Source organism: Gossypium hirsutum, chromosome A12 (assembly GCF_007990345.1).
Source record: "Gossypium hirsutum isolate 1008001.06 chromosome A12, Gossypium_hirsutum_v2.1, whole genome shotgun sequence".
Classification (NCBI taxonomy): domain Eukaryota; kingdom Viridiplantae; phylum Streptophyta; class Magnoliopsida; order Malvales; family Malvaceae; genus Gossypium; species Gossypium hirsutum.
Genome location: NC_053435.1, coordinates 50,926,825 through 50,940,340, shown reverse-complemented (window position 1 = coordinate 50,940,340; position 13,516 = coordinate 50,926,825). Strand labels below are relative to the sequence as shown.

General features: G+C 41.2%; 1 non-coding gene across 1 annotated transcript; it reads right to left on the bottom strand.

Moving 5' to 3' along the window:
- Positions 1–2,895: 2,895 nt before the first annotated feature.
- Positions 2,896–3,002, bottom strand: LOC121211714 (small nucleolar RNA R71). Its single transcript, XR_005906933.1, has one exon. It is a non-coding gene; the product is annotated as a small nucleolar RNA R71 (small nucleolar RNA).
- Positions 3,003–13,516: the final 10,514 nt, after the last annotated feature.

Below are 13,516 nucleotides of genomic sequence, written 5' to 3'. Positions count from 1 at the left end.
CCTCTGCCCGGTGCTCCACGACCACGGTCCATACCATCTCCACCTCTGGGCTGACCACGACCTCTTGGTGGCTTTTGAATGCCTCTCGGTGGCTAAACAGTACCCATACCAGTAGCTTGCATCTGATCGGGCCTCCGTGGACAATCTCTGATGCGGTGCTCCAAAGATCTATACCCCAAACATGCCCCTATTCATTTTCAGCACTCGCTCTGATGGCGTTTCCCACAAATAGCACAAGACTACGACCTAAAAGCAGAAACAGGGGGCCCAACTCTACTGGCCCATCAACTCTGGCCTTTTTCTTAGGCCTCAAAGCTGAACATGAGGGCTTCCAAAACCTTTTGTTCCTACCCCTATCCGACTCACGATTTTGCACTCAGCGCACTTCACATCCTCAGTGATCTTCACCTTTTCTACTAACACAACAAAATATCGCTCCCTCTGTGGAGCTATCAGAACTCGCAGATCATTGGAAACACAAAAATTTATATACTTTTTCATACCCAATTTTACTTAAATTCATGCAAATCCGGTTAAATTCTTGTCGAAAAATAATTAAATATTATAAAATAATTAAATCATGTTAAAAATATGAGCATGGTGAATTTATTTAATTTTATACTTAATTTTGACTATTTTCGACAAGTTCGCGCACAGGGCGAAAATTAGCTCGGTTGACACTGCTGAAAGCACAAAATCGAGAAGCAATTTGAAGTATCGAGGCACTTTAATTTACAGCCTAAGACAGTCCAAAAATGTGTATTAATTCATAATTTAATTAATTTTAATTTATTCCCCATTTAATGTGGGTTAAATAAATTTTTTTAATTAATTATGGCGAAAGGGTCCAGTTGAACCGCACTGGTCGAGCCAAATTAAGTGAATCAAACCAGCCACTAAATGGGCATCCCAGAACTGTCCATATGCTAACTTAAATCAGCATTTTAGCTGATTAAATATGCTTGCAAAAAGGCCCTCAAAAGACTTCTAAATTGCATTCAAACCCCACCTTAAATTATGGCTTTGTAAATTTGCCCCAAGCTTAAAATAGAAAAATTGAAACTCTCAACTTTGCCATGTGTGTGGCCGGCCAAGGGAGTTCTCTTTGGCTACTAGAATTTGCTATTTTTAGCAGACACAATCAGCTATAAAAGCCACCCCTTGCTGATCATTCAAGGCATCAATCACTTCACATCATTCTCTCATTCCCTCTCTCACTTTTCTCTCATTTTTTCCATTCCATTCCTTCTTGTTCAAGTGCCGATTTCTTCTCTTGGGAAAGAGGCTTCTATCAGCCATTTTGGAGCAGCAATTAGGTGTTCATAAGCCACCTTGATAGCCAAGGCCAATGAAGAACGATGAATGGAGCAACTAGTCAAGCCACGGAGAAACACCGGATTTGCCTCTTGTTCCCTAACTCTTAAATTTTTGTTGTTGTTTTGACGAACATGTTTATGAATATTTATGCTACTGTAATGGTTATTTTAATCACTTCAGCTTCAATTATGTTTGTGTTGGGTTGATTATATTCTGCCTGCTTGAATTGTTAAAATGATGTTTATGCTGTTATAGGCCTCGGTAAATTGCTTGGTTAAGTAAAATCATGCCTAAGTTATTCTTGCGTTACGACTGTGAGGTAACTTGCAAGATTATTGCGATTAAATTGTTCCAAGGTAGGGATGCCTTGTTACTTCACAAAGGCTTTTATATGCTTATTAGATTTAATTAATCGTTTGAATTGACATAGGGATATGCAAGAGATTGGTTCAATTTAATGAGCATGTATGTGCAATAGCATGTTTGCTTGCTAGAATCTATTTAGTATGTCAAGAGATGAATGGATATTTGTTTGTAAGTTTGCTCATAAGTTAGCAAATTACCGGGCTGCTGTGAATTTATTCGTAATAGTATAAACATGAGTTTAATAATTCTGAGTTCAAGAAATATAATTAATCCAACACAAGTATGTTACATTGATTAAATCTTATTTGAAATCGTGCATTGGAACTCCTTTGTTATTTTTAATTATTTACTTGGTTTTTAAACAATTTTTGACCACCTTTTAAAACCAGATTATTTTTACCTCACCAAAGTGTTTTACAATTAATTTCATAAATAATTCTTTTATAATCCTTGTTTGTATGATAACTCGACATTTACTTGTCAGTTTATTACTTATTGCGATTGTGTACACTTGCACATTTTTTCCGTCGTTCCCAGTTTTTGGCGCCATTGCCGGGGATTGTTTTAAAAAGTCATTATTTGTGAATTTGTTAGCTTTACATCTTCTTTTATTTTTCTGTTTAATTTTTAACTTAATCAATTGTTCTGTGATTATTTCAGGTGTTTATGAGTATTGATCGGATTATTGACTTACTCCCTGTAGACCCTGAGATAGAACGAACCTTTCGACAGCGAAGAAGACAAGCGAACCAGAGAAGGACTAAAGGAATGAATTTTGAGAATATGAATCAAGGAAATGGAGCAAACCTTGCTCAAAATCCTATCCTTATTGCTGATGATAGGGATAGAGCCTTGGGACAGTATGCAGTGCCTGTTTTTAATGATCTTAATCCGGGTATTAGGAGACCTGAAATCAAGGCACAATAATTTGAGCTAAAGACAGTCATGTTGCAGATGCTTCAGACAGTGGGCCAATTCAGTGGAATGCCTACAGAAGATCCTTATCTTCATTTAAGACTATTTTTGGAGGTGAGCGACTCTTTCAAATTAGCTGGAGTTCCCAAAGATGCATTACGATTGAAGCTGTTCCCGTACTCACTAAGGGACAGAGCTCGAGCCTGGTTGAATTCATTGCCACTAAACTCAATTTCTACATGGCAAGAGTTAGCTGAAAGATTCCTCATGAAGTACTTCCCGCCTAGTAAGAATGCTAAATTGAGGAACGAGATCACTGCTTTCCAACAAATGGATGATGAGTCCTTGTATGAGGCATGGGAACGATACAAAGAGTTATTATGAAAATGCCCTCATCATGGAATCCCAAATTGCATCCAACTTGAGACATTTTATAATGGTCTTAATGCTCACATGAGGATGGTAATGGATGCTTTCTAAGTCCTATAATGAGGCTTACGAAATCATCGAGAGGATCGCCAGTAACAATTATCAATGGCCAACCAATCGAGCTGTGTCAAGAAGACGAGTCGCTAGAATACATGAAGTGGACGCTCTCACTTCACTCGCATCTCAAGTGTCTTCAATATCTTCATTGCTTAAGAATCTTACCACTAATGGGTCTAACAGTTTTGCAGCCCAACCACCTCACCAATTTGAGAGTATAGCTTGTGTTTATTGTGGGGAGGGACATTTGTTCGAAGAATGTCCATCAAACCCTGAATCTGTATATTACATGGGTAACCAGAACCAAAACCAAGGAAGGCAAGGGCTACAATCTAACTTCTATAAGCCATCGTGGCGAAACCACCCGAATTTTTCCTAGAGCAACCAAGGGGCTAGAACCAGTAACAACTATGCTCAACCTAGACCGACTCAGCCGCCTAGTTTTTCCCAACAAGTTCAAAAACCAGCTCAAGCTGAATCATACAATAGCTTAAAGAATTTATTGAAGGCATACATGGCAAAAAATGGTGCCACTCTAAGGAATTTGGAGAATCAAGTGGGCCAGCTGGCTACTGAACTCAGGAACCGACCACAAGGTGCTTTACCTAGTGAAATGGAGAATTTGAGGAATTCGAGGAAGGAGCATTGCAAAACGTTGACATTGAGGAGCAGAAAGACAATAGAGCCTAACACTATCGAAGCTGAAAAGGAGCCAGTTGATGCTCAAGACTCAAAGGAAGTTCAACCGAGTGTTGAAATTCCAATTGCACAAGAACCAGAATTTGAAAAACCTGACAAGGTAATTCCAGAACCAGCTAATTTCGATTAACTAACAACTCTGTTAAATGTAAAATTACCGCAGAAAATAAATCAACCAATTCCAGTAAAGAAACCATCACCACCCTACCCTCAAAGACTTCAGAAACAGAAGCAGGAAATTTAATTCAAGAAATTTCTAGATGTACTCAAGCAACTTCACATCAACATCCTGTTGGTTGAAGCACTTGAACAAATGGCGAACTACGTCAAATTTATGAAGGATATCCTGTCCAAAAAATGAAGACTTGGAGAATTTGAAACGGTAGCTCTGATGAAGGAATGCAACGCATATCTTCAAGACAAACTACCCCCAAAACTGAAGGATCCTAGATGTTTTACCATACCTTGCAACATTGGAGCAACATATTGTGATAAGGCTTTATGTGACTTAGGTGCGAGTATTAACTTGATGCCTATGTCAATATTTAGAAAGTTGGGGATAGGTGAAGTTCGACCTACTACGGTTACACTTTAGCTAGCAGATCGATCCTTAGCACATCAAGAAGGAAAAATCGAGGACGTATTAGTACGAGTAGATAAATTTATTTTCCCTACTGATTTTGTTATCCTAGACTTTGAAGTAGACAAAGAAGTGCCAATTATCCTAGGAAGACCGTTCTGAGCAACCGGAAGGACCTTTATAGATATGGAGAAGGGCGAGGTTACGATGCGTGTTCAGGATGATCAGGTAACATTTAACGTTTTTAAGTCTATGTGATTTCCTGACACAATTGATGATTGTTCTGTATCTGACTTAGAGGATTCATTAGTGGAAAAGGAGCTCAACTATGTTGAGGATCCATTGGAACAAATTTTGACATCAGATCCTCCAAATGATGAAGAGGAGGATGAATACTTAGCTTTGTTAGAAGCTAATCAAAGGGGATTTAATCTGCAATCCCGCTTGGAATCTTTGGAGTTAGAGAAGAGGGAGTATGCCCAACCAAAAGCGTCCATCGAGGAACCACCTAAATTAAAACTCAAGGTATTACCTTTACATTTAAAATACGTTTATTTAGGTGACGTTTCTACTTTTCCTGTGATTGTTTCAGCTTAATTAACTACTGAGCAAGTAGAGAAACTCATATTGGTGTTGAAACAATTCAAGAAGGTTATCGGATGGACCATAGCCGATATTCATGGTATTAGTCCATCTGTATGCATGCACAAGATTATCCTGGAAGATGGCGAAAAAGAGACAATTGATGGACAACGAAAACTAAACCCCATTATGAAGGATGTGGTGAAAAATGAGATTATTAAGTGGTTAGATGCGGGTATCATTTATCCCATCTCAGACAGTTCGTGGGTAAGTCCGGCCTAGTGCGTGCCAAAGAAATGAGGTATCACAGTAGTAGAGAATGAGAATAACGAGTTGATACCAACTAGAACAGTTATGGGATGGAGATTTTTGCATTGATTACCGGAAACTGAACAAGGTGACTAGGAAAGATCACTTTCCTTTGCCATTCTTGGATCAGATGTTGGATAGACTCGCGGGGTGAGGCTATTACTGTTTTCTCAATGGATACTCAGGGTATAATAAGATTACAGTAGCACCAGAAGATCAGCACAAGACAACGTTCACCTGCTCGTACGGTACATTTACATTTAGACATATGCCATTTGGTTTATGTAATGCACCTACTACATTTTAAAGATGTATGATGTCTATTTTTACTGACATGGTTGAGAAGTACTTGGAAGTTTTTATGGATGACTTTTAAGTATTCGGTGATACTTATGATGATTGCTTAGCCAATCTAGCTAAGGTACTAAGGTGATGCGAAGAAACGAACCTAGTACTTAACTGGGAAAAGTGTCATTTCATGGTACTACAAGGAATTATTCTAGGGAATCGGATAACGAGACATGGAATCAAGGTAGATAAAGCAAAGGTAGATGTTATCAAGAAACTCCCACCTTCAACATCTGTAAAGGGTGTTAGGAGAATTTTGGGCCATGCCGGGTTCTATCAAAGATTTATCAAGGACTTCTCCAAAATTGCTAAACCCTTATGCAAATTATTGGAGAACGACACGATGTTTAAGTTCGATAATGAATGCTTAAAGGCTTTCAAAGATTTGAAGAGTTGATTAGTTACGGCACCTATAATCGTCACACCAGATTGCGATTTGCCATTTGAATTAATGTGTGATGCAAGCGACTTCGCAATAGGGGCTGTCATGGGCCAGTGAAGGAACAAAGTTTTTCATCCCATCTACTATGCAAGCCGGACTCTTACAGTAGCTCAATTGAGCTATACGGTAATAGAAAAAGAGTTACTTGTGATTTTATTTTCTTTTGAAAAGTTTTGATCTTATCTTGTAGGTACGAAAGTAACTGTTTATACGGACCACTCGGTAATTAAGTACTTACTTGCCAAGAAAGATGCTAAGCCGAGACTGATCCGGTGGGTGCTTCTACTTCAAGCATTCGATTTAGAAATTCAAGACCAGAAGGGAGTAGAAAACCAAGTAGCAAATCACTTGTCCAGATTAGAGCCACAAGAAGGGAATTCACCTAGTATACCAATTCAGGAAACATTTCCAGATGAACATATACTGTGTAACACCCCAAACCCGGCCTAGACGTTATGACCGGATCAGGTGCGCCACATCGATGCGTTCAAAACGTTCCGTTTTACTTAGTTTGGAAAACTTAGTTGGGGTTGTAAAAGATACTTTTTAAAGCAGGTTAAGGTGAATAGAAGCTGTGCACCAGGTAGGAAACCAGGAAGAAGAGGAGGTGAGTCCGTCGGACTACTTAAGTACCAAGCTCCCTTCGGATCCAATCCTAGACATGCACACCACCATTGCCACACCTTAACGACTCGTATAATTTTGAGAAAACCGTCTGGTTATGTCTATCTTAAGAAAATGATTAAGTTTGAAAATGTTTGCTTAGCGGAAGTCTTATTTGTAATCGTGTTATTTTGAAATCCCTTAATGTTTTTGAAAACGCGTCCTAAAGCTAACCCATTTTCCTTAGTTATCATAGTTTTTTTCATCAGAATAAAATAAAATAATAAAAGTAAAACAAAACCATAAAAATAAGTAAGCGGCCTTATTACACTTAAAACCCAAAACCATAAATGAAATTAAAAGGACGTCCAGTTCACCAGAAAGAAACCAGGTTCGTAGAAACATGTGGCCAGTCCAAATCCCTCACAGCTCCAAGCCCACCATGGTTGAGGATTACCTGCGAGGATGAAAATAAGGGGTGAGTTTTGGAAAACTCAGTGTGTAATTCAACCCAACCATAGCCTAAATCAGTTCAAACCATAGAGACAAAATAAGTTGGGCTCAGCCTAGAACAGATATCAGAATAAAGCCCGTTGGCCTAGAACAGACCAGAACAGATATATCATGCTTATGTAAAAACCCAACCATATCCAACCACATACACCCCCATACCATCCTTTCACCATGTGGTGAGACTACTCGACCCACCCAACCGCTACACGCCACAGAAATATGCAGCATGGCTGCCAGATACAGAAAATGTGACAGAGTCACCAGATATAGATATTTTGTGGCAGTGCCACCAGAACAAATAATTTGTGGCATAGCCACCAGGATGCTTCCTCCATAATATAACCCATGTCCCCATGCAACAGATATACATTCATGGCATACATCATAAAGATTTAATTCATCATGCTTTTCAGACAAAATTTACCCTAGGGGTATAGAGGTCATTTTGCATACATAGGGGTATAATGGCAATTTTGCATACATAGGATATAATGGTAATTTTGCATACATAGGGGTATTCTAGTACATCTAACTATTTCTAAGGTTTTCATGCATATCGTAGCCATTACGTTTAGCCAGAAACACTTACCGAGTGCTCTTACCGAATTGGGCCCGTTGGCCCATTAACCCAGTTTTGGCCCATTAAGCCTAAAATATCAAAACGCACGAAATCGCGCGTACTGCAGTTTTATCACTTTCGATTACCAGTAATATTTACCCATACGTCTTACGAGCATTCGCACACTCGCAAGTGCCCAAAATACCGGCTTTTTGGCATTTCGGCTTTTCGGCTTTTGCCGATCTAGCCTATGAAAGGGTGTCAGTTACACACCTGATTTGTGATGACTTGCTGACAAGATCCATGCATGAACTGCCTACAATTACGTTGCTACAATTCTTAGATTGCAAATCACAACACTAATCTCCATAATTACTTACCCATATTCGACTCTGTCCCTAAAAGCCTTTAAAACTTTACCTTCTTGCCGAAATCCGATGGCTAGATCCAAGTCTGATCGCTCCAAAGATCCAAGCCTTCGATCCAACCCTTGAGAAGACACTAATCATCAAAATAAATCATCGGTTAAAGACTTTTTATGCCCTATTCCCAAATCAATAGCCTCCCTAGATTTTAGGGACTTCGACTTTTTCCTAACTTGAAAAATAAGACTAGATTTGGAGAAGACTTACCCCCGATTCCTTAGTGAAGGATTCCAACGAGTTTCCCACTCGATCCCGATGTAGGTCTAAGCCCTCAGATGATAACAAAAGTTGGGTTTTCAGTTACTTTAGTATTCGGCCAAGTCCCTCTTAATGTGGGGTTTTCGGCTTTTTGCAACTTGTTTCTAGAAAGGTAAAACGAGAGGGTTTTGCTATGGTCTTGTTGTCAAAACTTGAGGTTTTAGAGGGCTGGTGAATCGGCCACAAATGATGAAGAGAAGAGATGTGGTCTTGGTTATAAGAAATCGGTACAAAAAGAATCAAGCTTTCGGGATTTCGACTTTTTATGGCCACAGGCTATGAAGGTTTTGAAACGGTTGAAGAGAAAAATGAAGATGAAAAAGATGGTAGGAAGGTTCGACAATGGAGGAAAGAAGAAGGAAGATAGATGGAGAGAAGAAGAAAAGAAAAGAAAGGAAGAGAAGGAAGAATGGTCAGAAAAGAAAAAAAGGGCACAACACTCCCAAATGCCGAATTTATACCTAGCCTTTGACCTAGCCGAAATTTACCCCCTAAAGAAACCCTTGGCCGGCCACCTCTTGCTCCTCAAGAGTCTAAAATTCAGCCAACACAGCTCACCCCAATCAGCTCCTAGATTTCCCCCCTTATCTCTATCCTTATTCAATCCCCTTACCCTCTTAAACTCTTCCTGGCAGACTTTTATTTCAGTTCCACTACTTCCCTTTCCTGTACATAAAAATTAATCACTTAATTTGCTGTCATTGTGACTTGAACCTGGGTCCTCCCCAAGCTTCCACACGCCACTACATCCTTCCTAGTGGCGTCACATGCCACTTTACCACTTGCTTCCTTGTGATCCATTTTTCACAAATAATTCCTAAAAGCCCAATTTATCAGAACCCCTTTCTCTTATAGAATTAAATTTAATTAAAACTACCGGGTTTTATCCTAAGCTTGGGCCTTCTAGAGGCCCACCAACATGATTAATCCTACACATAACAAACAGAACACAGAATTTTAAATTTTACAACTTTTACAGAATTCTCAAAAATTGGGGCGTTACAACTCTACCCTCCTTAAAGAAATTTCGTCCTCGAAATTTACCTGATCCGAACAGATGAGGGTATTGTTGTTGCATTGCCTCCTCTGGCTCCCAAGTAGCTTCTTCTCTGCCATGGTTACGCCAAAGAACTTTCACTAATGGTACCGATTTCCTCCTCAGAACCTTAACATCTCGATCCAATATTTGTACAGGCTCTTCCTCAAAGGTCAAATCAGTTCGCACCTCAATTTCTGCAACCGGCACGACATGAGTAGGGTCAGAACGATAACGCCTTAACATGGAGACGTAAAAAACATCGTGAATCCTATCTAACTCTGAAGGCAATTCCAACTGATAAGCCACTGGGCCTACTCGCTTCAAAATCTGATAAGGCCCAATGAACCGCGGACTCAACTTGCGCTTCTTACCAAACCTTAGTATCTTCATCCAAGGTGAAACCTTCAAGAAGACCATATCGCCCACTGAGTATTCAATCTCCTTACGCTTCAGATCTGCATACGACTTTTGCCTATCAGACGCTTCCTTTAACTGATCTATAATTAACCTGACCTTATCCTCAGTATCTGCCACCAACTCAGGTCCAAGAACTTGTCGCTCCCCCAGTTCAGTCCAACAACTAGGTGTTCGACACCTTCGCCCATACAGTGCTTCATAAGGTGCCATTCGAATACTCGATTGATAACTATTATTGTATGCAAACTCTGCCAAAGGCAAGTAATCCTCCCAACTACCTCGGAAATCAATAACACATCCCCTCAACATGTCTTCCAAAATCTGAATAACTCTTTCCGACTGACCATCAGTTTGGGGATGGAAAGCCGTACTAAAGTTCAATCGCGTTCCCAACGCCTCATGCAACTTTTTCCAAAACCGAGAGGCGAATCTAGGATCCCGATTAGAGATAATCGAAACTGGAACTCCATGCAGTCGCACAATCTCTGCCACATACAACTTGGCTAACTTCTGAAGAGAAAAGTCTGTGCGAGCAGGTATAAAATGAGCCGACTTGGTCAACCTATCCACAATCACCCATATCGAGTCTTTCTTCGATGGTGTCAAGGGTAGCCCACTCAAAAAGTCCATGGTTACCCTCTCCCACTTCCAAAGTGGTATTTTTACTGGCTGCAATAATCCAGAAGGTAACTGATGCTCAGCTTTCACTTGCTGGCATGTCAGACATTTCCCCACAAATTCCGTTACCTCTCGCTTAAGTCCAGGCCACCAATACAGTTCTCGCAAGTCATGGTACAACTTATTCCCTCCAGGATGCATGGCACAAAGTCCCCCATGAGCTTCCTTCAAAAGTGACTGTCTCAAGTCAGAGTCCTTCGGAACACAAATTCTACCTCGAAAACACAAAACCCCATCATCATTTAACCCAAACTCAGAAGTTTCCCCTTCCTTAACTTGTTGAAAACGAGGGACCAAAGACTTATCTTTCAACTGGTTTTCCTTAATCTGATCTACCTAGGTTGGCCTTACTTGCAATTCAGCCAATAGACTTCCATCATCATACAGACTTAGACGAGCAAACATTGCTCTCAGATCAGATACAGCTCTACGACTTAGAGCATCAGCTACCACATTAGCCTTGCCTGGGTGATATTCGATTGAACAATCATAATCCTTAAGCAACTCAATCCATCTCCTTTGCCTAAGGTTCAGTTCCTTCTGAGTCAGCAAATACTTGAGACTCTTATGATCTGTGTATATAATACACCTTTCTCTATACTAGTAATGTCTCCAGATTTTAAACGCAAAGATCACTGCTGCTCACTCCAAATCATGAGTAAGATAGTTCCCTTCGTGAGGCTTAAGTTGTCGAGACGCATAAGCAACCACCTTACCCTCTTGCACCAACACGCAACCCAAACCTACGTGTGATGCATCACTGTACACAGTAAAATCTTTCCCAGACTCTGGTTGAATTAGCACAGGTGCTTCAGTCAGAACTTTCTTCAACCTCTCAAAAGCTTCTTGCTACTTCTCCATCCATACAAATGGTACTCCTTTCCTTATGAGTTTTGTGAGAGGTGCTGCCATCACAGAAAACCCTTCATCAAACCTTCTGTAGTATCCTGCCAACCCTAGGAAACTTCAAATTTCTGAAACCAACCTAGGTGGCTTCCATTCCAAAATTGCTTCAATCTTTCGAGGATCCACTCTAATCCCCTCTGAAGAGACCACATGCCCCAAAAAGGTTACCTCTCTCAACCAGAACTCACACTTGCTGAACTTCGCATAAAGTTCTTTCTCCCTTAACACTTGTAACACAGTGCGGAGATGCTCATCATGTTTTGCTTCGGTCTCAGAATATACCAGAATATCGTCAATAAAGACGACCACGAACCGATCCAGAAATGGTTGGAACACACGATTCATCAGATCCATAAACGTTGCAGGAGCGTTTGTTAGTCCAAATGGCATAACCAGAAACTCATAATGACCATAACGAGTCCTGAATGCTGTCTTATGAATATCTGCCTCCTTGACCCTTAACTGATGATATCCAGATCGAAGATCGATCTTGGAAAATACAGAAGCTCCTTTAAGCTGGTCGAACAGATCGTCAATCCTTGGCAGAGGGTACTTATTCTTAATCGTCAGTTTATTCAACTGGCGATAATCAATGCACATGGCATCATCCCATCCTTCTTCTTCACGAATAGCACCGGTGCTTCCCATGGAGACACACTTGGCCTAATAAAGCCCCTATCCAATAATTCTTGAATTTGCACCTTTAACTCCACTAACTCCTTCGGTGCCATCCTATATGGTGCAATGGACACTAGTGCTGTCCCAGGCAACAGGTCGATTCCAAATTTGACTTCCCGATTTGGAGGCAATCCCGGAAGCTCCTCCGGAAAAATATCTTAGAACTCTTTTACAGTCCTAACCTTATCCACTGTCAGCCCCTCTACATCTGTTTGACTTACAAATGCCAAATAGGCCCACAACCTTTCCGAATCCACTTTTCAGGCCTCAATGCTGATATCACATTAGACAAATAGCCCCTTCGTTCACCTATCACCATAACCTCATCCCCTTCGGTGGTCCTTAGCACTAGTCGCTTAGCAGCACAGTCCAGAGTCGCCTTATGCTTAACAAGCCAGTCCATTCCCAGAATGAGATCAAACTCTCCAAAAGGCAACTCCATTAGATCGCCAGGAAAGATCCTATTTTGAGTTTCTAAGGGTACATCCTTATACAGCTTGTCTACCCTAACCGAGTGACCCAAGGAACTTAGCACAGATACCCCACTCACTATTTTCTCAGAATGCACTCCCAAAGGCCCAGATATGGTACACGCAACATAAGAATGAGTAGATCCAATATCCACCAAGGTAGTATACGGCATATTAGAAAATAGAAACGTACCGGTTATGACATCAGGTGCGTCGCCCTCCTCTCGATGACGAGCTGCATACACCAACGCTGGCTGTCAAGCCTCAGCATTTCCGGCTCCCCTTCCAGGCGCCCCTCGACCTTGACCATTTCCATTCCCATTTCCGTCCCTACCTTGTCCACGTTCTCTCGGTGGTTGTGGTCCACCTCTCATGGGTTGAACAACCCTCTGTACAGCAACCTGAGCCTGATCAGCTCTCTGTGGACAGTCCTTAACTCTGTGCTCCATAGATCCGCATCGGAAACAAGCACCAGAACGTTTCCTACACTCACCCAGGTGTACCTTACCACAGTCCCCACAGATTGGCGGTCTAACCACATTCATCGGAACGGCTCGAACTGGCTCCTCCACTCTCGCCCTTTTGACATTCTTGTTTGCTCCACCCGAAGGTCCAGAATCCCTCCGAAAACGGTTTCGATCTTTCTCACGGTTCTGCCTCTCAGTACACTTTACCTCCTCAGCGATCTTAGCTTTTTCCACCAGAACCGCGAAGTCACGCTCCCTCTACGGAGCAATCAGCACCTTAAGGTCATCTCTGAGTCCATCCTCAAAGTGAACGCTACGCTCATACTCCGTAGCAACTATTCCCACAGCATACCTACTCAGCCTCAGAAATTCAGCCTCGTACTCAGCAACAGTTTTGCCTCCTTGGACCAGATTCAGGAATTCTTTCCTACGGGCGTCCACATAACTTGCCCCGACGTA